The sequence below is a fragment of the Anas platyrhynchos genome, chromosome 13 (assembly GCF_047663525.1).
Source record: "Anas platyrhynchos isolate ZD024472 breed Pekin duck chromosome 13, IASCAAS_PekinDuck_T2T, whole genome shotgun sequence".
In the NCBI taxonomy this organism is placed as follows: Eukaryota; Metazoa; Chordata; class Aves; order Anseriformes; family Anatidae; genus Anas; species Anas platyrhynchos.
In genome coordinates, this window is record NC_092599.1 from 8,380,045 (window position 1) to 8,406,871 (window position 26,827).

General features: G+C 34.2%; 1 protein-coding gene across 2 annotated transcripts in view; it reads left to right on the forward strand.

Annotated features, from left to right (window-relative positions):
• FHIT (fragile histidine triad diadenosine triphosphatase) overlaps positions 1-26,827 on the forward strand; it is a 565,789-nt gene that overhangs the window by 35,356 nt on the left and 503,606 nt on the right. Inside the window, exon 1 of one of the 2 annotated variants that reach the window (XM_072044230.1) lies at positions 631-777. The exons of the other annotated variant lie outside the window; for it this stretch is intronic. The gene's annotated coding sequence lies outside the window, so the exon portion shown is untranslated. Of the gene's footprint in view, positions 1-630; positions 778-26,827 lie in introns of those variants that run through there. 2 annotated transcript variants of the gene reach the window in all.

Sequence of the window (26,827 nt, forward strand, 5' to 3'; positions counted from 1 at the left end):
GTGTGCACGGATATACCCAGCTCTGTTTAAAACAAGCAAACAAAAAAAAAACACACCACAACAGATACAGTTCAGTACTAGCAAAAGCCCAATTTATTTTATCTCTGCTCTTCAAAAAGATTTAGAAAATGTCATTGTTAGTCATTTTATCATAAAGCTCAGACAATTTTCCCTCTCTATAATGAATTTATAGATTAGTTTACAAAAACATTAAGCATAGGTGTATAAAAGTTTACCATTTTGCATTTAATGAAGGCTACAGCTCCAGTCATGCAAAGATTTATGCAAATACTTAACTTGATACAGGTGAAGTATTCCATGGTGAAGGCTGTTACGCAGAGGCGGTAACAGCTGGTATAAGGCACCATTAATTTGAAGCACATGGTTGTTGTAGTATTTAGAAAGGATTTTCATTTGTGTTTAACATCAGTTTTAGGCATGAAATACATTCTTATTAACACAAAATAGCTCCTAAGTTATTCAATGTGCTGCCAAACTAGAGGAATGAATCTTTTTTCTTCATTTTTACTTTTGAGATTTGTCACTGATATGCTTGATTCTTATCATCCAAGAATAAACATAAATAGGAATCAGATGTTTCTTAGTACTTACTTTCATTATTTAGTCCTTGCTCTAGGGTCTTTCCCTTCAGCTCTCAGTATGTTGAAGTGCTTGTGGGAATGCACACCAGCAAAGTGAGGAAGGATGATGAAAAAGAGGAACAATAAAACTCTTTTGCTAAAACTTACTTTTTGTTCTTCTCCATGCTAAATTCAGGTAATAGAATATTCTCCATTTTATATTATGGTTTTTGGTAAGGAATTATATTCAAAGGAACCTAGAGAAATATCTTCTAAACATGTTTGTTCATAAAATACCTGTTTTCAAGAGCCATTTGAGCAATCACACCTTTGGAGAAGCTTCTTATTCTGCCTTTAAGTTACAGGACTAGCTAGGCTATTTTCTCTAGACCCTTCTAATCTATAAAGTGTCTTGGTTTTCCTCCAAAACTTTCAGTTTTGTAGATCTGTTTTTGAGTAGACTTTTGTTTTACAATTCCTGCCACAAAATCATCTCAGTCTTATGTAGAAGAACCACAGCAAATTTGAGTATTAATAAAACAAATCCCTATATTATATGTGAAGATTTTGAAGAAAAGAATTCTTAAGCTATTGACGCTTCACTGGCATGTGTTACAAAATAAGATTAACTGAAAAAAAAAAAAAAATTAAAAATAATTCAGAGCCAGCATTAATCAATAGTCTCTTCTGATGCTTGCTCCCTTGGTATTGGCTTTTCCAAGCCCAAGTGCTCAGATGAGCTATGCAACTACTTTGTTTCAGGAAATCTGTTTCTTGCCTGTCTCTTCTGCCTTCAGATGGCACATAAGAGAGCGCTTAAATGGCAGTTTTATTCAAGACATTATTTAATGTCTCAAATTTAGTTTTTTGTTAGAAAGCAATTCAAGTGAGATTTTTAGGACCAGACTCAAACTCCTAGAGGTTTTTAAAGTGATTTGGTTCTTGTTTTGTAAACTGTTTTCTGTATTTAGAGAACCTACTTATGAGTTTTGGTGTTTGAGTTTAACTGGGCCCAGATTTCAAGCATGTTTCAGTTTTATGTATTCATGATGTAAGCATTGTATTGTATCAAGTTCCGTATACCTGAGAATGTTAGAAAATTTAGATTTTTTTTTGTTTGTTTGTTTTTTTAAGTGTTTGTATAGTTCAGTGTTTTACCTGATTGTGTTGAAAAACAGTAGTAGTCTGCTCGGACAGACCAGCTACCCCCTAAAGTATAGTGGCAAATGGCAAAGCACCTCTCCTCTCACTGGAGTTGTTGGTCCAAAGCAAGGATAAAACTTCTCCAAACCTTAAATCGAATAAATTATATTAGATAGCGATTCTTTTGGTTGGTAGGAAATGCTTTGATCTGTCATAATGTGTTTTTTTTTTTTTTTTTTAAATGCAAGTCTAAATTTTATAACTTTGTGCAACGGCTGGATTACAGACGACAGAATCGGCGAAGTATTTATTTTGATAAAAGAAAATTGTTTTCATTAAAATCTGTTGGGACTAACTTTTACTTGAAGTTGTGGTACAATAAATTTTTGAAGGCGTATGTAAATGAACTCATTAGTGCACGGTCATATTGAACTCCTATTTTAGCCCTGGGATAATTTGAATTTTTCGAAGCACAGTATGCCATTGCTGATACTTTTTTTTTTTTTTTTTTAAGTAATTTTTCTTTAAATGTAATATTATTTATCTTATTTAAATCTTGTATAGAAAGCAACATAAGGAAGATTTTATTTTTTTTTCTAAGTAAGGCTAGCGCAGAGAGAAAAACATTCTATATGGACATGCAGAGGATGGAAAGTATATGTCCCAGGTGCTGGTACCATAGTATTTTTTGACTGAACCCAAGGAACTACTTGGGTATCTAAAGGTAACCTGTGCATAAGTATTTGTGGAATTGGCAGCGAAGTGGCAAATATGATATTTTATGTGATGCTGCACTATTATAATAAATTTGCTCATAATATGTCTGAGTTCCTTACCTTCATTTTAAATGTTATTTTTCTGTTGCTGCTTCAACAATAAAATCTTGGTATACTTGGAAATCTGTACTTGGTATATAATAAGTTCATTTTGTTCATTTTTATTTATTTAATGGATATGGTTTAAGAGAAATGGTTGTACAGAAATAACCGTACTTACTTTTACTATAACTCTGCTATAGTTTTTATTTATTTATTTTTATTTATTTTTAAAGTAAAGCTTGGGGGAAGAACATGTATGCAGTTTTACGTCCTGAGCTACTCACACAAATGGCATCCAGAACCTCGCTGTTTTTTAGGAACTTTTGGTTTTTGCAGCTGTAGGATATTGAATTTGCTTGTACAATATTAATGTTCTGGAGTAGATATCCAGTAAAAGAATGAATGTCTTCTACAAAAGTGTTTCTTTAATGTTTTAAGATATCAATGTAAATGGGACTGTCTCTTCCAGCTTTTAATTTTTTTTTACTTGTTCAGCTGTATTCGTCCTCTTTAGAAATGCATGTGTGAGATACTGAGATAGTCATCAGCTGTGATTTGATAGGATTAAATGTATATAATCACAGCTAGCAGGAAGCTTTGCTGTCTTCTTGTCTTCTGTATAGAAAATTAGTGTGCAGGGGTTTGAACTGAGCTTGGAGATGGCTTGTACCTATTTTTTATTTTTTATTTTTTTGGATCTACCCTTGGCTATTTTTGCTATTTTCTTGTTGGCACTTACAGGGATTACTTTAAGGAAACAATGGAGAGGAGGACTACAGTTGTGACTAGTGTTATGAATTCATTCTAATCTAATATCAGAAAATAAAAATCTACAAGTGGAAAACAAATTCAGGATTTGAAATCACTGTAAATATGCTAAATCTGTAATGCATACTAACTTCTAAAATCTGTCTTGCAGTTTGAATGCAGGTACTGGAATAAGTTGGAAGTCCTGGAATTCCTGTTTTTATTTTCATTAAAAAAAAAAAAAAAAGAGTGAAGAAACAGTTGAAATATGTAGTGCAATCCATCTCATTAAAACTTATCTCAATTTTTTGCAAAAGATTTTGAATTTTCTGGCATACCAGTGATATTTTAACCCTGCAAAGAATTATGTAAGAACAATTTGCAGGGGATGTTGGTAAACTGTAGCAATTTCTACCTTGTGTCCTTTGAACTTCTTTTACTTCAACCTCTTTTATTTAAATTGCTTGTTAGATTTACACTGCTATCTGGAAGTGCAGTGGCATCATACAAATGAAGAGGGCCAGTCTGGATACTTCATCTCTTTTTAGGGTATACAGGCTTAGATTTATAAAAGCAAAGAGAGAAACCTTTGTAGCAAGTAATACCTGAAATGGCTTGAAATGTCTGTTCTCTTTGCAAAACAGGAATCAAGATTCCTTCAGCAACACAGAATTAAACCACAACCAGGAACTGAATTCAGTATTCATGTTTCATGTAACCTTGACATAGAGGCCAAATCCATCTATTTCTATGCTGTTTAATATGTGGTAATAGACATTTTAGGTTATTAATTTACCAAAGTATAAATGAAATGAAGAGTACAGTGATTAAAAAAAAGATAGCTGAAATGAAGTTCTGGAAATAGAAATAGATGTGCTTTTTGAGATGAAACATTCACATAAATTTTTGAATCTTCCTCTTTTGCTTAGATCTTTTTTTTAAATTTCATTTTATTTTTTTGCATTTGCAGTAGAAATAATGGTGATGATACTATATCTGGGGTATTCTGTATAGTCTACCTGGGAGAAAGTTCTAACTGCAAAACAGAATGAAGTGGCATCAGTCTTATAACTAAAACATATTTTAAATGCTTTTCAATATACCCTTTAAAATTGTTTTTAAGTGTGTACATGTTAAAATTACTACATGTAGTCACAAAACTTCAATAAAGAGGTAGGTGTCTGAATTACAGCAGTTTTTCTGTGCAGTTAGGCTACATGGGGACACAGTTACAAGATGGACTCAGTCCTGGGTTAAAGCATTTTACTGCCCTAATTAGTTTTTTGAAGCCCCATAGCCATTATAACAATTCTCTACATTTTATCTTCAAGAAGCAACTTGCTGCTTTTCTGAACCTAGACTTCTCATATGTAACAATGACTTTAAGATAGCATTTGTTATTTGATTAATACCAGATTCAATATTCTGTCTTGCTTGGACTTCCCAGAAAACTCATCCTCTTTTTTGATTTGGTTTAGTTCAGGTGTAAGCAAAATGCAACTGTAAAATGAAACCGTTACTTCCTCTCCCATTTCCCAGCTCAGCATTCTTTTGAAGGCATGATTGTGTGGTCATCCGCAAGTTTGTCTCTGCATTACTTTTTCAGTATACTATTAAATGGGAGAGCTGTAAATCTGTCTTGGAAAACACCTAGAACATTAGTTAGTTAAATCAAGTAACTGCCTCCAGCAAACTGTATTGCCATTTTTCTTATTAGTTACCTTTTTTGTTAAATTACAATTTGTGAAATTTGAGAGGAATCTTTCACTAAGAACCATGGGACGTGTCTTCATTTAGATAACACTTTTTACATGAACAAGAGATTATATAAATAGATGTTAAAGAGAGTGGATTCAGTTAGCTATCCAGGAGGTCCTTTATGATATTGAGTTGTGTAAATTGGTCCCTCCCTCCCCTTTCATTGTTAACTTGTTTTGGCATCCTTTCCTAAACCAAATACATTACATAATCATACTCTGTTTCTGTAAGTCCTCTGTTCAAACTCACAGATAAATGTCAAACAAATTTGAAAGGGGAATAAAAAATCTCATATAAGTGAGGTCCCATGAATTTCTCAGAGTATGCACTGACCAAGCATCTTCTGCCTAAAATCATAAAAAAAAAATATATTTCATCCCAACAATGGTGCAGTTGTCTGTGCAACCGGCTGAGGTCTACAGCTCATTAATGAAGCTATGAGTGAAGATTTTGAAGCATCCTCATCTGCCCTCTTTGTTGGCAGCCTCGCAGCAGAAGTCCTGCAGCTCTTCCCAGTTGCACAGAGATTTGAGACCAACCTTTTAGTTCTGTTTTGTTCTTATCATCCTAAGTCTTGATCACTTTTAGTCTCCTTCAAGGGGACTTGCCTGTAATAGTATAAAATTGTGCAAAAAGAGTTGAGTGTTAATATATCGAAGTAGAATATTGATAAATCAATACTGCCTTAGCAACCATTGTTACTAAATCTTTTATATTAAAAAAGAAATCATTAAATCTCAAAGCAACCCTTGGATGACTTAAAAGCATCAATGGGGGAAAAAAAAAGTTGAATGAATTAATGAGTTATTCCAAGTTACCTCAAAACATTTCTCTGTAGAGTGCTCACCTGATTTGGCACCTCACTGTAGTACTCTACTCACCCTAGAACAAGGTGACACATTGTTCCCTCTGTGCTCTTGGTCACTGCCACTGTGTCTTTGCATGCTTAGGTATAAACGGAATGGTGTTTTGGGTCTTCCAGGCATATAAGTGACAATAAGGGAAGAAGGGAGGAACTAGGGTAAGCTCCAAAATACTCTTTGGTTTAGAATTTGTCAATTAAAAACAAACAAACACAAAAAAAACCTTTCCTGATTAACAAATGTGTTACTTAACAGGAAATGGATGTTGGACTTGGTATCTGGAAATAGTATACTTTAATATAATGGGAAACAGTTTATAATAAAGGATCAAATATCTATTGATGCTTCTAAGTTTTACGTTAGTTGTTGTTAATCAGCCTCCTGGTGATGTATTCAAAATATGGTCCTAACACTACCTTAATGAGAATTGTATGTTTGATACACATCGTATGTCACTGATTATGGATAAGTGGTGCGTTTTTCTTTTTTATTTATTTATTTTACTATTAATATTTTTTATTTTTTTTTTACTTCTAAAGTTATTCGAGTCAAGGTCAGCAGCCCCAAAGAAAGGAATTGTTCAGACTTGGTTTAACTTTATATACAGAGAACTACTGTTATAGGTCTGAGCCCAAATCATCTCAAAGGCAACAGTGTCTTTACATCAAATTCTACTGGCTTTATTATTTATTCTACTTTTTTATATAACAACATGATTTTTTTTTTTCTTGAAAGGATAATGTAGTTGGGTATGTATGTTATTGGATGACTGATAATAGATTAAAAGGTATGCCTTGGCATTTGGTGGGTAAAATTTCTAAAGCTATAGAGCATCTAAAACATCTGTGCATTCAGTGCTATTTTTTCAGTGCTAAATTACTTGCATTTTAGATTCTCTTACGTGACCATTATACTCTGCCCTAGAGTTACCTGCATTTATTGATTTAGGAAGTATGCCAGTTCCTAACTGTTTCTTTCAAACAGCATTTGTTCAGAGTGCTGACTCCATTCTAGCAATTCTTACCCTTCAGACTGTGCTGTTCTTTGCTGTATTTTGCCAATCTCCCTGAGTGGTTGGAGAGGCTGTGTATTTGATCAGTCCTAGTTTTTGTCCTACCAACAGACTTCTGTCTTTCATACTTCAAACGTTTCACAACTACTTTCCTGTTACTGGCAGTTTTATTCTTTTTACAATTTTTTTTTACATCTTAGTCTACATAGCTATGATGTAGGTGTGACATGTGTTTTAAACGTCTTTGGTATCTATGCCAGATGGAATTATTCTGTATGTCACTTCACATCTGAGTCCCTTTGCATGCTATTTTCTTTTTCAATCTAACAGACCCTCACTCCTCTGGACATATTTATGCAGCTTTTTTCCCCTGGAGGATCTTTCAGTTATGTTTTGTTCTGGGTACTTCTTTTCTCATCACCCTGTCCTCAAAGTTAAACAAACTGCTTTCCACCAATCTCTCAAATTTATTTTATTTTTGTTTATGCAATTAAACTATTTCTGTTTTCATTTTGTTTTTCATTGGTTTACTTCCTGATTTGTTATTCTGAATTATTAACAGAAAATTTGTCTTTGTTTTCCAATAAGAATATCATAATATGCAAGGTATACCATGCTATACAGACCATGAAACTTAGACCAAAACAGAGAATGTATTTTTAATGCATTTTAGGAATTGCATATATATATATATATATATATATATATATATATATATATAATTATATATATATTATATATATATATAAATATATTATTATTTATAATATAATATATTTATATATATTATATATATTATATATATATAAAATATATATTAAATATATATATTATATATATATAAAATTAAAGAATATGCAATACACTGTTTTAGAAAATAGACTATATTATGGAAGATAAATGGATAAATGCATGAAATCAGTTTTAAAAGGTTTGAGGATGTGTATGTGTAGGCTTTTTCATTTTCAATGCTGCACTTTGGTTCAACCAAAATCACCTTATTTGTACTCATATAGAAACTTTTCTTTCAGAAAATATGTTTAAGAAATTAATTGCTAGAAAAAAAAAACATGCATATTTCTGTTCTTCCTAGAGTTATATCACCACAAGTCATAGTAGATGTAAGCACTTACTAGTGCTATAGTTACTTATTAGTAATATAATAGTGCATTATTTACAGATAATTAAATTTATATGTACTAAGAAGCAGGAGATTTGTCATATTTCATATATGTATGTTCTGTATGTATTTGAGGTATATACATGTATACTATGTATGCGGTTTAGAATAAAAATGTTAAATAGTTTGTACAAATCTGGTTTATGTTAAGCACACAGTTTGCTATTTTTTCCCCCTTATTTCATGCTGATTTTGTTCTAGGTGTCTTGGTTGAATGGATTTTTTGATTTTGATAGCCTTGTTTTGTGGGTAAGGAACTCCTTGCTCAGACAGAATTTTCAACCGTTACCTTGAGAGCAGATGTATAATTTTAAATTGGAATATTCAGGCACTGAGTTACAGCTTGTAACTGTTGTACTTTGCTCTCTGTTTCTGGCACAGGAAGGCTCAAAGATATCTACATGTAACATCCCAAGTTTAAAATGGTAAACTTTGTGTCCAGTATGAGAAGGAAAGAGTGAAACCTGCTCAGAGATTTAAACAGTACTGCTATAAATTAAACAAGTGTCTTTCATAGTATGGCTTACCCATTAGCATTATTGGATATTGAAGTTATTTTTTTCCCACTATAAGTCTTTTCATAGAGGTTTTAACTCAGCTGTAGAGAAATTTCTTCTTTGATTAAGTCTAACCTGTATTCTATAGTGCATTTCTCTAATCAAATGTGACAGACAGCTGTTTTAGAATTAGGATTATTTCTAGACTTTAAAGTAGCCCTGGAGCTGCAAATACCTCTGTGGTTCTGAAGAATAAAGGAAAGGTTGGGGTGAAAGTAATAGATTTAAGTTCAGCAGATATGAGCTCAGTTCCTGGCTCCTGTTCCTTATTGACTTCCTGCTTGGCACTGAAAAAAATCATTTCAGTTTTGTCCAGTATTTTGAGGATTTTATGTTCATACTGTTCGTGCTACTTTCAAAGTCAAAGGAATTTGGACGTGGAAGTAGATTGAAAACCTTACCTTTCATTCTCAGTTTCCTGTTATGAGACAGATGATGCTAATTCCATGACCTCCTTTTTTAATTTACATTATGCTAACTGGAGAGAAGAACACTACTGTTGTGTGTGAGCATTGGCCATTGTGCTTTGATAGTTTGAAACTTACAGAGCTTAGAGAAGGCTATAAGGGCAAACAGGAATTTCACTGTTACACTAAAAACTGTTTTGAGATCTTGAAAACTGCAAATGAAAGGCATTTGATTATTTGATTATTATTGTTATTAAGTATATTGGTACAGATGTGTAGTAAAAATTGTCAACAGGGTTCTTAAAGGTATCCCAAATAATAGTCTAGTTGGAAAAAACAACAACAACAAAGAATGTAATAAAGATTTTGATGAGTATATACACATTTTTATGCAGAATTTCCTTGCAATTTATTTATTTTTTCCTGGCAACTGCAGTCTCCATGTGAAAATTTCATGAAGGAAGGTTTTGGTTTAGCTGTTTAGTAGAAAATTAAAACAATGAAGTACAAACCAGCAACAAGAACTCAACTGTGGATGCACAAAGTTCAAAGAGGAGTTTTTGGAAGTGCTTGGTTGTCGTAAATGTTCTGTCAAGGAGCTAGCCAGAACTGGATTTCAGTCTAAATTAATGGCAGAACTGATAATAAAAGCCCTCAGCAAGGTACAATAAGACTAATAACCCTGTTTCCTTGGTATGTCAAGAATTCCAGGAAATAGTGTGCTTCCCTGAGACATCATGACTCCTACAGTCACATGGAAATGTATTTGGTGTCTTCAGAAGACTGATAGGTTCAAATCAAAATGCTCCTGTATGACTCATAAAGAAACTGGAGGCTGGTGCGTATGTGTGTGATTAGCCTAGAATTCTGCTAAAATACTGCACATAGATTCCCTCGCTCCCCCAGCCCTTAATTGCATATACAGTGGACAGTTAAGTTGCAGGAGATGTGCAGCTTTGCTGCCTGATTTATTGCTCTCTTAATTTAATTCACTAAAGGTGACCTTTTCGTGTTTCACTACAGAGAGAAAAAACTTGCTGGGTCTGATTAGCCACAGTTATGTTGGAAATTCCCATGGTAAAATAGACATGAGAATTGTACTCACATGACATTATATGACTTTTTTTTTTTTTTGAACACTTATGTACCTGACTTGGTACTATTGTCACTTGCTAATCAGAGTCACTCATTTTAGGGACTTGACTAAATTCTTATTTCTCAAGCATGTTTTTTTCCATTACATCTAAAGTGGTCACCTTAGTTAACAGCTGCTTTAGCACAGTACAAAAACCTTTTGGACTACAAGTTGGTGAGGATGCAGGGCAGCGAGGCAGTATTGCAATACTGGTGTTTCTTTGAGTCTCTGAGCTACAGAGAAATTAGTTTTTGATATATATTCATAGCTTTGATGAATAGATAATGTGAAACCTATCCTCTCAGGAGAAATATTATAGAGGAATGATGACTTGCAAGAAGCATTCTCTTTGAGTGCATTCTGGGTAAATTCAAGAAAGAACTGACCCTCTGGATAGTTCCCATAGTGTTGCAAGCGAGCCCTTTGAACACAGGAGTAGAGATTGTTAGTTGTATCTGTGCCTTTTCCTTTATTTAATTTTGGGGTGACGATGCTGTTTGTAGTCATCTTTTGCCAATCTGGTGTCTCTCAGAAGTCCTGGGAACTGACCCATCCAGATGCCTCCCCATGTGATGGATACTTAGGTATTTCTTAGTCAGAGGAAAAGGCTTCTCTCTTTTTGTCCTCCACCCATCTGTCATATGAAAGGATGTTAAAGAAAAATGATGACTGATATGACTTTCATGTGGGCAGATCATTAGTCTAGCTCTAGGTTTTCTTTGTCCTTCCTGGAACTTGCAGGTCATAAGAAGTCTGTCTTACTTGGGTAGTCTTACTCAGTAAAACTGAGTTGCTTTTTCTCATATTACTAACTTCCAAAAATAAATCCAGACATCTAGCGTGAAATAATATTATCATTCTGCTTCTGTTTTTTGTTTCCAATCAAGATGCCAGAGAGTAGCAGTAATTTTTTTCTATGTTCAGCTCTAATTTTTTGTTCAAATTCAATCTAATTGACATATTTCAGCTTTCCTGTAGAAGTTTGACTATAATTTAATATTTAGACACAAGTTGAATGTTGTGTCTGTGCATATTAGTAAGCATTCTGGAAAGGTATCTGGTTTTCATAGCAATAAATTTTAACAATGTTTATACAGCATTAGAAAACATCTGGTGGTATCAAAACTCATAGACAAAATAAACCTGTTGGAGAAAAGATCGTCTTTTTCTGTTCATAATGACTTCAGCTCTTTGTTTTATCCTTAAATAAAAACTTTTTTTTTTTTTCCTGTGTGTTTTATAACATTAAGACCCCTGTATTATTATTTTTAGGTATTATGGAAAATTTGAGGATCTGCTTTTGTTTACACAGTGATATAGTTATGTAGAATTTTGTCTTATTGCAAATAGACATCTTCAAGTGAAAAAATGAAGTGTAAAAGCAGCTCTCTTGTAACTTCTGGAGAACTGTTTTTATAGTGCTTATATGTGTGTCTTGCCAAAAATGCCCAAGAAGCAGTGGAAAATACCATGGGTTAAGTTATGGAAAGTTGCTGTGCATGTTGTACCTGCAAAATCTACCTGTAGAAAACAAACAACAATTATTCTCTTGAGTTTAAAGTTTTGTTTGCACTTCTATGTGCAGCAGATTTATGGTATTAACTCTTCTTTAGTATAGGCCATCTCTAGGTGAGCTCTATCATCTGTGTTAATTTGTTTTGTACCTTTATTGTGTTTTTAAAGTTTGTGCTAATATTTAAAATGGGAGTGAATATGAAACATTATCCATTTTTTTCAGTTCCTGAAAAGATTATTCATGATGTCTGCTTGCTCCTCAGCCTATAGAATGCTATATATATATTTTTTTTCCTGTGAAGAATAAGGATTATAGTGCAAGTTCACATGAACAGCTGTAAATAGGGTTTAATCTCCTTCAAATCCACCTAAAATAGAAATGACTGTAAGGAATGGAAGTGACCCTAGGGGAGAAAAGTGAAAGATAGACTGGCTGGAACTGTGAACCTCTGCAAAATGACACTCTTCATAGTATTTCTTTCAAACAATGGGTACAGCTGTTCTCAGCAGCAGCACCTTCTTCAATATTATGGAAATTCCTCAAGCCAAAAGTTTTGCTACCTCATGGATTTTCTTCTTTGTCACACAAAGAAAATCCCAAATGATTGTTTAGAACAGCCAGCAAGTTGACTCTTGAAGGAAGAGTGTGTGTTTTTTTTTTTTTTTTTCTAGTACCTGTACACTCAGCTGTATCTTTGCTAAATCTCAATTATCTTACCAAGTGCAATATGAAGACAACTGTGGATCAGAATGGGATCTTGCATCAGTTGCTAAGGCTGGAAATATGTGGGGCTGTCTCAGGATGTATGTTCTAGAAACAACTGAGTGGGTAACATTGAAATAATATTCACTTTAAAAATAGTGAGTCTTATATAATTTAAAATAAATGGGGCAACAATCATTTATTCATCTTGCAGTCTCCTATCTTTCCTGTATGTCTAGGATTACTGAGTAAATAATATGCCAATGTTTTCAAGTGTAGTTTCTTAAAAATGTGATGTTGGATTTATGCATTTGTTTATATGAAATGAAATCATATAGATTTAGATTTTGTGACTGTTCAAATGGATGATGCTATGAGAGACATTTAAATACTACCTTAATACTTCTGCTCAGCTGTAGTAAATGAAGTGTGCTACCTTTTGCATTTGGTGATTTCATCAATTCAATCATTTTGAAGTTCTTTTCTGTGGGTGGTGTTGCGGAAGTAGTCAATGGTTATGTGCCATAAATCAATAGTCTGGTTCTTCAAATATCTATCATAAAACAGTGCTGGTCTTGAATCAATTAACAAATTACACTTTTGGAGTCAGAACAAAAGCAGCTCCTGTAGTGAAAGTTGTGAATAGAGTGGAGGGCAGAATGTTTCTAACTAAACAGGAGGTGTCTCCTTTCATGGAAGTGAAGGGTAAGAGGCTTGTACTGAAAAATTTGGGAGGCTTTTTCATTGCGATTTAAAAAATGACGGAAGGCAGCATGGGAAATGTATTGCCCTCCCCGGTAAATTGCTGATGTTATTCACAGACATTTTGTAATTTCTGGATTTTTTTTTTCAGTTTTTATTGCACTAATTGCAGTTGACATTGGAGTCTCTTCAAAAGTTAGAAATAAACTAAATGTAATATATTTTCAAATGAGTGCTTTTAGAAGTTAGTGAAGTGCTCCAGTAAGGTTGAATTACTTGGTTATCTGAAAACAAGCCTGTGGAAATGTGGCAAAAAGTAGGCATGAGAGCTGTATCTTATTCAGGAGAGGTATGTCGTCTTCTCCGGTTTAATTGAAGAGGAAGCATGTTTGACAAGCTGTTATCCTTGTCTCACTATTCCCTTAAATCTGAAATTCTTTAGACTATAATAGCATCTTAAATAACATGTCAAGTAAAACCTTTTTAACTCCTGACAGAGTTTTTTTTAGATCTTATTAGTACTGCTTACCACAGGAGATCTGTTTTTTTGTTTAAAAACAACAACAACATGTTTTTGTACTGTATGCGCAATAAGGACCAGAATGAGAGAGATCTTGCTTTTCCTCTTGGGAAGGTTACTGTTCAGCTTCTAGAAATCCTTAGGTACTCCTGGGTTAGGAGTTGTGGTGTTCTGAAGCTAGCGTACTGTCTGCTGACCCCTCAGGTAGCTGATGTTCTGACCTGAAAGTATTCTGCCAGGAGAAGGTGATGACACCAGTCAGCTCACTCTTTGGTTCTGGTCTCTTTCTAATAAAATATGTATTTTTTCATTCTCTAGCCATGAGTGCAATAGCTTCAGTAAAGGAATCCTTGCTCACCATCTCTAGGTCCTGTTTTGTGCTCTCTCAGGATGAAACTCATAATTCCTTTCTGGCCTTTTTGAGCTTTCTGCCTCTGTTACCTGCATAAAGGGGGTAGAGAGCGTTGCTAAATTAGTAAAATGCCCAAGGTTTTAATAAATAAATAAGTTATGTCATTTAAATCTTAAGTATTTTCCATGAGTAACTTCTACCATAGGCTTTTATAAATGATTCAGTGACTTGCTAAGCAGCTTCTGCTGTTTCAGCTACATGAGTGTATTAAGGAGCTTAAGTGCTTATACCTTTTAGCCAAAAAAGGTGGTTTAGTAAATTAATATAAAAATAATCAAGTTTAAGTCAGCAAATTACATGAGCTACTTTGAGAGCCTAGCTAGCACCTTTTTGTGCTGCACTTTTGCAAATAGAAACAAAGGAGTTGCTGGCTTCAGAGAACTTAACATACTCAGGACCGTCTAGGCAATTGGTCTATTTTTGGAAAAAGCATCTCTACGTTTTACAAAGTTATACGGAGAGAGAGAGAGGAAGAAAACATAATTTTCAGCAGGAAATCAAAATGGTAATTTTCATAATTTATTTTAAGATTTATATTAAGAATATATTATTCTATAGTAGTTTCATTTTTGTAGAGATGAAGATCTAAAACTTTATTATGGATACAACTTATGTTAAAAGCATTTCATTCAAGGAGTTCTCCGTGGTTTTTATTGAATGCTTAGACTGACATACCTTGTCTATTGTTACTGCTAAATTAAATTTCATTTTGACAGCTGACCACCAAGTCACTCTTCTCAGAACTATTTTGTTCTTAGAGTGAATGTGACATGAGAAAAATGGTTTATCTGTGAATATTATTCCTTGCAGATTTTTTTTGTTCTTAAAAATATGCTTTAACAGGCTTCAAGATTCTTGGGAAGAGTGCTTTTTTGCCATTCTCTTGACATTTTTTCTTTCAGTGTGGAAGTTCTGAAGTGTTGAAAGCATAGATTTTCCTTGATTAATGTAGCCTTTGAGATTCTCAGCTTCTTGGCAGCATGTCCCTAAAGATTCTTTTCTCTCTTTTTCTTCTTTTTTTTTTTTCCTTTTTTTTTTTTTTTTCTTCTTTCCTCTCCCAGATAGAGGAATAAATAGGTGTATACTTCCCAGGAAAAAGAGATGCTTGAAAATAGCAAGACTAACACATCTTATCTCTAGATTTAAAAATAAAGTAGTTTCTATTTTTTCTTCTCTCTCTATTCTGTTTCACTCACACATTTTAACTGACTGTTTCCTTCTTAACAGAAGAGATGAGTTGTTTAAAACATACAGGATGACTCTTGTCTGGGTAGAGCATAGTTGTAGGAAAAGTTTCTGAAGCATGGAGGAAAGATGAGATGTACTGATGCTGAAATCTTCAGATAAAAAATGTCTATTCACTTACTATGAGGTACTCTAATTTTGCAGATGTAAGAAATACCAGGTCTCTGAAGACAGTGTGACATAATTACAGAAACTTGATTTAATGTAGCAACAGTTGTCTCCATTTAACTTTCTGAATATGAATTGTCTAGACCTTTGCATTTAGAATGGCATTGAGAAATGAACAAATTTCACTGATTCAAAAAATGTTTTCTTTCTTTACGTTGGGAAGCAAAAAACAATATCTAGTCTTTTTGCATTCAGAATAACATGAGCAATATCAAGTAAAATAATGAAGACCTCAAGCATGGTCTTTATTTAACTGTCTTCGATTCAGTCTTTGAAAGACACTTCAAGTTCCAGTTTTCCCTTTAGGCATTTGACTAGAAATGCCTACTGTTAATTGTGTAAGTACATACAAAAACACTTGCAAGATCATAGAGTAAAATGTGCAATGTCTGATCTGCATGTTTTAAAATATACGGTAGTATTTAGTCTGTGAGTTACAGGTTTGTGAATTTCCATGTTAAATGATGTTTGTGTAATGCTGGTGAGGAAATGTGAACACTAGGAAATGTATTTCTTAAGCCCCTCTATTGAACTATTAATAAAAATAATTCTTAGCTATTGTTGCAGTATTACTTCAGGTTGTCAGATACCATATATCACTGCTATTCTGGAGCTGGAGCTGATGTGGTTTCTGTTGCACTGATAGTGATATGTCTAGTAAACGTGACGAAGAATTTAGTTGTATAGGGCACTGAATTTAATTAGCCAATAAATTTGTCTTGATAGCACGTTTATACTTATGAAGGAAGACACTATTTATCTGATCTATGTCCTGAGTTTTCCCCCATATTCCTTGTCTCTGAAACATAAATTGTTCAAGGATTCCCTTCGTACACTTTAACATACTTCTGATGCAGAATTTACTTCAAATCTAGACATCTTCACTAGATGAAGGATTAGCAACAGTTTGAGCCTAGGCCTGAATCTGGACCTTTCTTTGCAGAACTGTTGGCATTGCAGAAAGCACCTGATGTTATCATTTCCACAACAGATATAACATCTGTTCTCTTGAGTCTGTTTTCAAAGAGGTATCATTGTTGTATAAAGAGAAGCTTTCAGATTAAAAGCTTTGGTTTGAGTAGGATTTCAGTTACAGACAACCTGTGCTAATTGCTCCTTTGGATCGATTTTTAACTAGCCTGGAGTAAGATCACATTCCTCTTGAATGCTGCCCGATTCTCAAATGGACAGATGATGCAAATAACAGCAGATTTCTTTTCTGGAGATGTTTTTCTTCTCATAGCTCACTTGGGCAAGTGATACAGAATGTGGGTTCTCTGATGGCTCTCTGATGTGTGCAAAGCTCCTTATATCAGTAAGGAGTATGATAGCAGGTCTAAACTGTCTTTTGTCCTTCTATCTCAATAGATTGTTGTTCTCTGCTCCTGGGTGGGCAGTGAGCCTGTCTTAGAGCACCCCTGTGTTGCAGTCCCAGCAGGGGTTTCTTGGGAATGAACATGGCCTTGCAAAGCTCATCAGCAGTGTGGGAGGTGTTCGTATTGTAATGCTGAACTGAAAGATAAATTTGAAGAAGGAAGCTGTCTTTTCTCATGATACTGTTCAGGCTGTGTGTAGAATGCAATTATCACAGTTTTGATCTTTCAAATGATTTAGTTTTATGGCTTTAAAACCTTTGTCAGTCAGGTATATTCATGCTTGGTTTTGATTTGCCTTATTACTGTCTGTGTAGACTAAACGATAACCATTTCTTTTGCTATTCCAATCAGCAGTGCAACTGCAGAGGAAAAAGCCACAGCTATCAGGTAGACATTAAAGAAATGTTTCTTGGTTTGATGTTCAACTTGTCATGCCTTTTTTCTCATTGGGTCAAAATCTTCCTTTGTTCTTTTTGAACATTTCAGGAATTAGGCTACATAGAAATGACACTTGCTGCTGAAGGTGGGGGTACCTAACTGCAGCCATCCCTGGAGTAGAACTCACCAAGGACATGAATAAATGAGGAGGCTTTTCATATCTGTGAGAAGCTTACAAAGCAGTTTGCACTCTCTGACAATCGATGCTTAATTGTTTGAGATTTAAAGAACCTTAAGACAACATTTATTCGAGGTTTTTCTTCCATTTTTTTCTTACCTGGGAATTTTCTGGCATTAACAAACTAAAGTTCTGAAATACGTGGCTGTATGTATGCATATACATGAAAATAAGCAAAAAAAGATTCCTTGCGTTAATGAAATCTAACAAAAGGTAGAGAATTAAGTTTGTTCAAAAATCTGCATCTTTTGAGGTTGTAGAAGGGGGCAGCTGAGGGCTTGAGTCCAGCTGAACTCAAGCATTCAGAGGCTATTATCTCTCATAGTCATAACTGCTAATCTTCTTCATAGATTTTTATTTTTCTTTCTATGTATGTATATTTTTATTTTTATAGTTGGGACTATACCAGTCTGTTAGAACATGCTTTTTTTTTTTTTTCTCCCCTATTTATTGGAGCCTTGGGAGATTTGTTTTGCTTACCAGTCAGGTCTTTTCTGGTGATGCCATTTCCTCTATATAGAACTTTATGAGGAAAAGATCCTCATAAATCTTTTTTTTTTTTTGGGGGGGGAGTGGGGGGGGGGGAGAGAGGATGGTGACAGTAAATGGTGGGGAGGACTTTGTGCAGTTTTTTGGTCTGAGATATGTTTTGCTTCACTTTAAATGTCTATGATATATTCTGGGTTGGTTTTTCTGAATAGTCAGCATACAATTTTCCTCCTCACTGTATGGACATTAACTTATTTTGAAAGGAAATGATTTTGAAAGACAATCAAACCTAGTCTTTCTGGTGTTCCTTCACTGAAGGTTGATCTTTGTTTTCTGTGCTCTCCAAGTACTCATTTCTCATGCTTTATATTGATCAAGTTACTTTTCTGCATTCTCAGGAGAAAGTTAAGCTTCACTGAATGTCTCCTAGCTCGGTGGCTTTCTTCTATTAAGAAGTTTCTGGAATAAACAACAGCTTCCAAGTGTAAAAGTTTAAAAGATGGGCTGTGGATGTTTTTTTTTTTTTTTTTTTTTTTTTTTTTTCTTAGTAGAGAATGTGATAAACACTTCTCTCTTGGTCACATTCCAGTGTGGGGACAAGAAGAAGAACGTAACTAATTTGTTATCTCTATACTGATTTCCAGTAATCTGTTATTAATAGGTGTATTCACGTAAATATAACTAGAGATGACAGATGTAAAAACTGTTACGTTCACATCCCAATGGAGTAGTGAGGTGTAAAAAAAACTGGCTAGGAACTGTAAAGTATAGCCTTTTGCTAAATCTAATGACAGTGTCTAACTTTCTGATGAAAACACATTATTGTGAATGTCAGTGCACAGAGAATTGTTTAGACAGACTGCAGTGATGATTGCTAAAGAAATATCAAAAGCAATAAAATATAGAACAACAATCTTCCATTAGTTTTGTTATAATTCAAATATATTATCATTTGTGTAGTATCACTCTACACAGAGCATTACATTCAGTATGACATGATTTTTCAAAAAAAGGATGTTGTGGTAGAAAGGTTTGCTCTTGCTTTTAATTTCTTAAATACTATGGATGCTGACATGTATTTTGAGACTAAAACCCAATATTATGGCAGTCTGAAGTGGAAGAAGCTTTGAATTAGTCAAGCTGTTCTTTTTTTGTGGGTGGAGTTTATCACACTCCAATTATCTTTTAATTACTGATGAAAGTTCCACTTCTGAAGCAAATTGCTTTGGACAGTAATCATAATTAGTGGAAACACTTCATTAAATGGAGTGTCTGGTTGCGTCCTTTTTACCTATGCAAACCAAGCAAACCCAAGAGGCTGCTTTCTCTTGGTCACCAACATAAATATATTTATGAACAGTGGTAGCTTCTTCAGGATTGCCTCTGTATTTCCGTTTAAGATATGTTAAAGTGCTGCTTGTCTATAAAAATCTATAAAATGACAATACTGTGTGGTTATAACTATATTTTTAGAAAGGAGAGGGATATCAGGTTTTAAATACATATTTTTTAACATTTGCATTCAGTGATGGTGTCATGGTGGGGTGGGAGAGAAACTAATGAGGACTCCAAACCAATCAAATTTTATTCTAAGAGTAACCTAATAGCATAGCAGTTCATTGTTATTGGTGACAGTGGTGAACAGAGTGGAGCGGACTAAGCTTTCACTGCCGCGTCTGTGGAGAGACAGAGATGGGTGAGGAGAATATAAAGGATCTACTGTTTTACCAGTTCTTTCTCTTTTCAGTGAAAGTGCTAGTTCAGTCCCTTGACTGCCCTAACACAGCACAAACAGCAAGAAGAAAGAAATGACATATGGGATTTTATTTAGTGAAATAGAGAAAAGACCCCTTAGCCCCCTTCCCCATCCCTGCAAAACAAAAAAGCAAATTAATTAGATTTAAATAATAACAGACAATCTCTTAAAAATACAGATCTTAGGTGAGCTTTTATGTGTTGTGTGCTTCTGACAAACTGGGGTGACTTTTTTGGAAATGCCGAACTCTTATAACGAAGTCATGCACAGTACTCTTCTGTCATTTGGAATTTGTGTTCATCTCTTCAGTTCAGTAACCCCTTTTATAGTGCTATCAAATATGACTCAGTGTTGGGAATTACTATGAGAATATTAAAAACTTGATATGATTATTTCTATTACCAATTTTCACTGCTCATTAGAAGCATCGCATGTAGAACTGTTCTTTTATGTTACTTTTATTGTGATAAACATAATGGCTGAAATACCTGAAGTCCTGGCAATTTGAACAGTGAACTGGTGAAGTTGTTCTTTGTTCTTTCTCTTATCCCTCCTTTCTCCTCCACCTTGCTTGGTGCGGATAGCTCACTTTTGCTCAAATCAGCTTTGTATTACAATAAGGTCAACGTTTTTATTTTGCCTACATCTCTAATCCTAGTGTTTTCCTTGTGTCCTCCAAAGCCTATTCTTTCTACAGAATCTGGGGGAGAGCTGCAAAGTTATGATAAAAACATGTAAAAATTGATCAGTAATTAATGCTTTTAAAATTTTTGAGTTCCCTATGAGGCAAAACAGTCTGCTAACAGAAATAGGTTGTATACTTTTTTTTTCTTTATTCTAGCTGAAGAGAGTGTATGGTACAAAGAGTAATAGGAGAAGAGGAGAGCTGAGGCCACCATATCGCCTCGGCTGTCTCATTTAAAAGTAGCGGTGACCTCTAATTCTTCCTGGCTTAGCTAAACACTAATCATTCTCTGCTTTGCTGGAGGGCACCTTCTTTGTTTCAAATTTATTTTGACCAGGGACTACATAATAAATGTGTAAAGAATTTCACTGAAACAGGGTGAGGAATGTGGGACTTCATCTGGAGACTATGTCATACTTCATGTTTTCTAAACTCATGGATGTTTTACCTAAGGAAAGCTTAAATGCTGGTACTTGACTTGTGATGTGTTCTTTCAGCAGTAAAAGCAGGCTTAAATAAAAAGCAAGTAGTTGTCTCTAAACCTATTATGTGGACAAATTCAGCTAAAATACAGATTATTTTACAGCACATTTTTCTGTTTTCCCCTTTTTAAATACTCTCAGAACAACCTCATACATCTTAAAATCTGTTACTGGATTGGTAAAAATGACCTGCAGGCAAGTATTATTCTTCAATTCTACATTTGCTTGGGAATTCAAACTTGAGAAATACTCAGTCATTTGTATGCGACCATGAGATAATATGCAAATACTGTGCACTCAGATCTGGTGGTGATCTCTAACCTTGTAACATCTGGTCTGTGCTTTCATAATTTTTGCACTTAGGTGTGAAGGGGAGTCCTGCAAAGTGCTGAACACAGCAACCAGCTGTCTCAACAGCAGAGATTATTAGGTACATGAAACCTCAATCAGCATTTATCTTCTCTGTTTCCTCTAAGAGTAGTTTACTGTGTGTCCTGTTTTGTAGTCTCATGTGTGAGTCTGGATTTTAATATTCAAAAGACTTTATGTCCAAAATTATGATCATTATTGATACCTTTTTCTGCTGGCCATTGACCAGTAGTAGTTTGCCATAAATACCAATGCAATTTTTTTGTTATTTTTACAAAACCTTTCTCACTCTCGTATTTTTTATTTGTATTAAAAAAAAAAAAAATCAACTGTCTGGCTCATGGTGATAAGGTCAGAAATGATTATTATCACACAAAAGAAGAGCTTGAATACTGTTGAAGGGAGACAGAAAAAGAACTTAGGTAATGATTCTGCAAGTTCAGATCTTGCTTGTAAAGGGGGGCAATGAAGGAGATCTGCCAAGTTTTTTGGGGGGATCAAAGAAAAGGTTTTAAAGGTAAACCTAGAGGAAGAGTAATTAGCTAGGTGAAGGGAACCTGTAGAAAATGAGAAAGGGATAACACAGAGCAAGTTCTATGCTAAAGGAACATAATGGAAGCTATGGAAGTAAGACATATGATGATAAAATGATATGATAAAATAATAGAGTGCAGGGATGTCAATATACTCATGTTATTTCTAATAAGTAGTTTGCAATTGCATTCATAGTTGGATTTGTAATCCTCAAAAATATCAAAACTTTCCTTAACAGAAAAAAAACAGAAATAGTCTTTTCTATAGTTAATAGCATGTCTGGTCAGCGAACTGCCAAATAGGTGCTGAGCTTAGTATTCCCACTGTGATTTCTTTTCCTGTAATGGAAAGAGCACAAATGGCTTTCATAAAAACTACTTGTCATGTTTTAAAGAATGTATTGTTTGTCTTATTTTTGACAAACACAGCCTTTGGCATTCACAACTTGTGCTTTCCATGAATGCAATTCATTGGCAAAATTAAATGTTCTGATCTTTGTGAGAAGTAGGACAGTACTGGGCAAACTAACTTGAACACAGAATGCTACAGACTTTCTGTAATACAAATAAAGTGTTTTCTAGACAAAAATGTTGAAAGTCAGAAAAAAAAATCTGACAATGGAAATATTTCATTTTGGAAGTCTAAATAATATTTGATAGGCTAGCATTATTTTGTGCTTTCTTCTACAGGAGTTTCCTGCTGAAATTATGATTAAGGTGTTAGTTCAAAGGTGAAAAGGTGCAATTCATAATGAAGCCTGCTCAGCATATTTGGAAGTCTAAAATGTACCTTGGCTTTAATTCAGCAAAAGACTTGGTTTGTTTTTTAAACTGCAGTAACTGATATTTGTGTTATGTTTAAGAATCTGTATTTTGTGTAGGTCTGCAATCAAGTTTAGAGTAAATATCGGCAATACAAGTATTCCAATGAAACATTAGATATCTGTCATAGTGAACTTGAGATGTGCACATTGAAAATAATGTATTTTAAGTTACTGGAATAATGCAGAAAGGGCAGTGGAAAATAGGGAGAGTTCCTTAGTGTGTGTTTCTTCTGTGACCATGGGTGAGGGAAGCACGAGATATCCATGGGGATATTTTAGAGAGTTTATTTTTTAATTAAAAAAGGTTATGCTTGTTTCTTGACTCAGTGTGATTTTTTGAATCCTGTTAAATATTCTACATGAGATATAAAACATTGCCTTGCAAGTAATCATTCTGTAGTCTAGGGGGAGATTGTTGTCCCTGGTGATTAGGCTGCATAAAATAGGGGACATTTAACTCTTTTTGGGGTGGAATTCCAGTAGTGCGGAGAATGGTGATTTCTCTCAGGATTTAAATAATAAAATCAGTGTTCTGCACATGTGTTTTCACCAGGTGAGAGAGAATCAAACACTTAATGTAGTAACTGTGACAAGTGACAATATGATGATGCTCAAGAGTTTGTTTAATGCCTTTGAGAATTAGGGAAGAGAAGGCACAGCCAGCTCTGTTCCAAGGAAAGGAACTGCAAAACAAAGGAAAACATATGGATGATTAATAACAGTTAGAAAATAGAAGGCACACAGGACACGGAAGAGGAAAGGATAAGGAAATACCAAGCAGGAGGGCAGGCAGGATGAACTTAGAGGTGTGGACCGGAGGTACAGGCTGCTATATGATAGGAGGTGCTTGTTTTGATTATAATGATTAGCAATTGTGTGACTGGTAGCACAGCTTACTCTTGTACATTTTATGAACTAAAGGCGAGCTCAATTTTAAAACAGAGATTTTGCAGTGATAAAATTCAGTAGTCAAGAAGTCTTAACATTTTTTTTCATCAAAGAACTGTCATGCTAAGATAGGAATATAATCTAAGGATAACAACCGTGTGTGCCTTTTTGCAACATGTAGTAAGGCAACTTATGAAATAAGATATTGTCTTTGATTTAGTATGCACTGCTTGTTATGAAGTACACAAAGCATACAATATGATTAAATTTTGTGAGAGGTCATATAATTAGATTTATTTAGATTGTTGTCTAATGTTAATGAATTACATTTTGTATTGGAATTCTGTTCTAGGTTTTGCTGCAGGATTACAATTCATTAATTGTATCTAAAGGGTTAATTAAAGTTTTGGTGATAGCCAATGTTGACATGCAAGTCCCTGGCTAAAGCCTGTGCTTGTTTGTTGCTTTGTTTTAGTTCACATTCTCTTAATTATGGCAGTGTGATAGCTTCCTGAAATTACGTTTAATGAAACTACATTCCTGATAGTAGCACTACTTTAATTGCATCTAAAACTTCTGTTAAAAGATGTGACTGGGAGTGGTGTGCAGATGAATATCTTAGTTGTTTCAGTGTTTATATGGCATTTCATTTGCTTAACCAGATTTCATCCTGAATGTGAATTTGTATAATATTGACTTGTTACAGTTTGCAGTGGAGAGGCGATGTACAGTTCTCTGAAGGTTTTGTAGAAAGCTTTCTCCTTTTTTGGAAAGCTTTATAGGACCAGAGGCGCTTTTTTTTCTTCTTTTTTTTCTTTTTCTGATTACTAAAAACATGGGTATTGCAGCTTTAAGGAAAACAAATCAAGCACCAAATCTGCTGATGTATTTTCATCTTTTTTAAAAACTTTTTTTTTCATTTACTTTTTGAAATCCTGCTGCTCCTACTAAATATTGGTATGTACATGAGAGAGCATTGAGATAAGTGTCAGACGTTGTTAATCTTTGGGAAGGAGAATGAAGAGGAAAGAGTAGGAAGGGTTTTCAATGTTCATTTAGGAATCTTTCAACTCTAATTTTTTTTCTTTTTTTTTTTTTTTTGAGTTAAAGCAGATAATTGGTGCGATTATAGCTGTTGTTCTGGGATGTGAAAAGTATTAGATTGTTTTGCAGAGGTCATTATTTTAAACACTTTTTTCTTCTGCTCATGTTCTACTGGGTTTATAAACACAAACATAGACTGCTCGATATTAAAAAGCTTTCATCGGAAGGAAATGGCTGCAGTGTCTTTAGCCTAGATGGTGCTTATGGATTTGATGTTCTTTAACAGCTGTTATTTGTATTAGCTTTGATTACCAGTATAGTGTCGGCATTATAAGCTACTGCATAATAATTTAATGTTACATGCAAGAATACCTTTATAGAGGAGTTGCTTTGTGCTTATTTTATCACATGGGAAGTGAGTTGTGGGCAAGATACAGAACATAAAACGCTTATTTCTAAGTTTCAATAATTGGTAGTTTAGTAGAAATGAAATGGGTTAAAGTAAGAACACAAACCTCATGAAAATTCCAATTTGACAGAAACTGGGAGTTTTATTTCACAAGATAGTGGCTACAATATATTAATATGAATTTCTTTAATTGCCAACTGCTGATGTTTATTTTTCCTGAGCTGATGCCTGGGTTTAGTAGAAGCAGAAAGCAGTCAGAAGCAGGTTTTGTGCTCACAAACTTACTGACAAGTAGTATGTTACAATAGTTGCCTTCAGGGCAAAATAAATCAAGCATCTGCTTACCCTACACTATAATTGGTATTTACATGTAAACTTTTGATTAATAGCATGTACTTGTGATTATGCTGTGTTGTTAGTAGTAGCTTCCAGAAATAAGACTTAAACCTGGGAAAGGTTTTACTTGTTTCCACAGTTTCATGTTGAATTCAATGAGGTGTTTGGGCTCCAAATGAAGTACAACTATATGAAAAGAAGATGTATTTGAAAGAAATATCAGCCAATGGCACTGAATTCCACAGGCTTTATAGATTCTATTTATTTAGCCTACTGAATTCATTTTCATGGGATGTTTTGACTGGAAGGGTTCTTGTCTGTTCAGGTTCTCCTAAATTTTTCTCAACTAGAATGCTTAGAAAAACTGTCTTTTGATTTGGTACTGTGCTTATTGACATATACACTGTGTTGGTGTCTCAGATTTTCAGGCCAAGTCTACAGGATTTATTGGATTTCAAAATACTGCTACAGTGGCTTAGACTACTTTTATGTGAGATTTTGAAAATACTAACTGTGACTTAATTTTATGTAAAATTATAGATAGGAAGAAAATTTTTGAAATATACCTCTCTCTTCCATACTGTTTTTCTTCTTTATTGTATTAAAAAACATCAAAAACAAAACAAACAAAACCCAAGAACAACAAAAAACCAAACCTTTAGTGTTGCTTTTAAGTATAAAATGCATTCTAATATACCTTTCGGTGTAAGAATATGCGGTGCTGGATATCAGATATCAGCAGAAAATATTACTGACCCATTCTTAATATTTGATGTGAAAGTAAGGAATCTGCAAAATGAACGTTAGCAAACTCATGTGAATGAGTGTATTTAAAATTACTGTATTGAGGTGGCTTAACTTATTATCTTAGACACAAAGATGCCCAATTTATTTTATTGTACTTTAAAAAAAATAAATATGCCTTCTCAGTCTCTAGTATGTTCTAAAAATCTCATTTGAAACAGTTTTTAAGTGGTATCCTGAATCCCCAACTTTTATTTCCAACGGTAAGATTATTGGCTACTGGAAGAGTATTTGAGTTCAATATTAAATATTCTGTTTTAGAAGAACATTTATGGAGTGAAATGAATACTCTGATTCCTTCCCATAATTAATAATTTTGTCATGTGCCTTCTGTGTGCCTCTTCAGTAACCATGACTCACCTTAATACCAGTGTTTGACATTAGAAGCCTCTCTAGAGAGGAAGAAAATCATTCAGAAATGAGCTGGATAAAGGTTATTAAACCAACACTTAAAATTCTAGTCCTGCACGTTTTCCTTTACCCCCTAATTAAATGCCAAGAACAGCAATGTGGAATTCTTCTTGTATGCATATGCTGAATATACCTTCATCGAAGGGAGAAAAACCCACAGGGAACTGAAACTTGTTTCCAGCAGTTGCATCCTCTTGCTTGTGTGTATTTGGAATGCTGTTCTTCAAAAATAGTGGAAGAAATCTTGGCAACTGAGTCTCCTTAAAACTACATTGTGAAGTCCCTATGATTCTTTTCTAACTCTTTCTTGTACGACTCAGGTTTTTGGCTTAAGTTGTC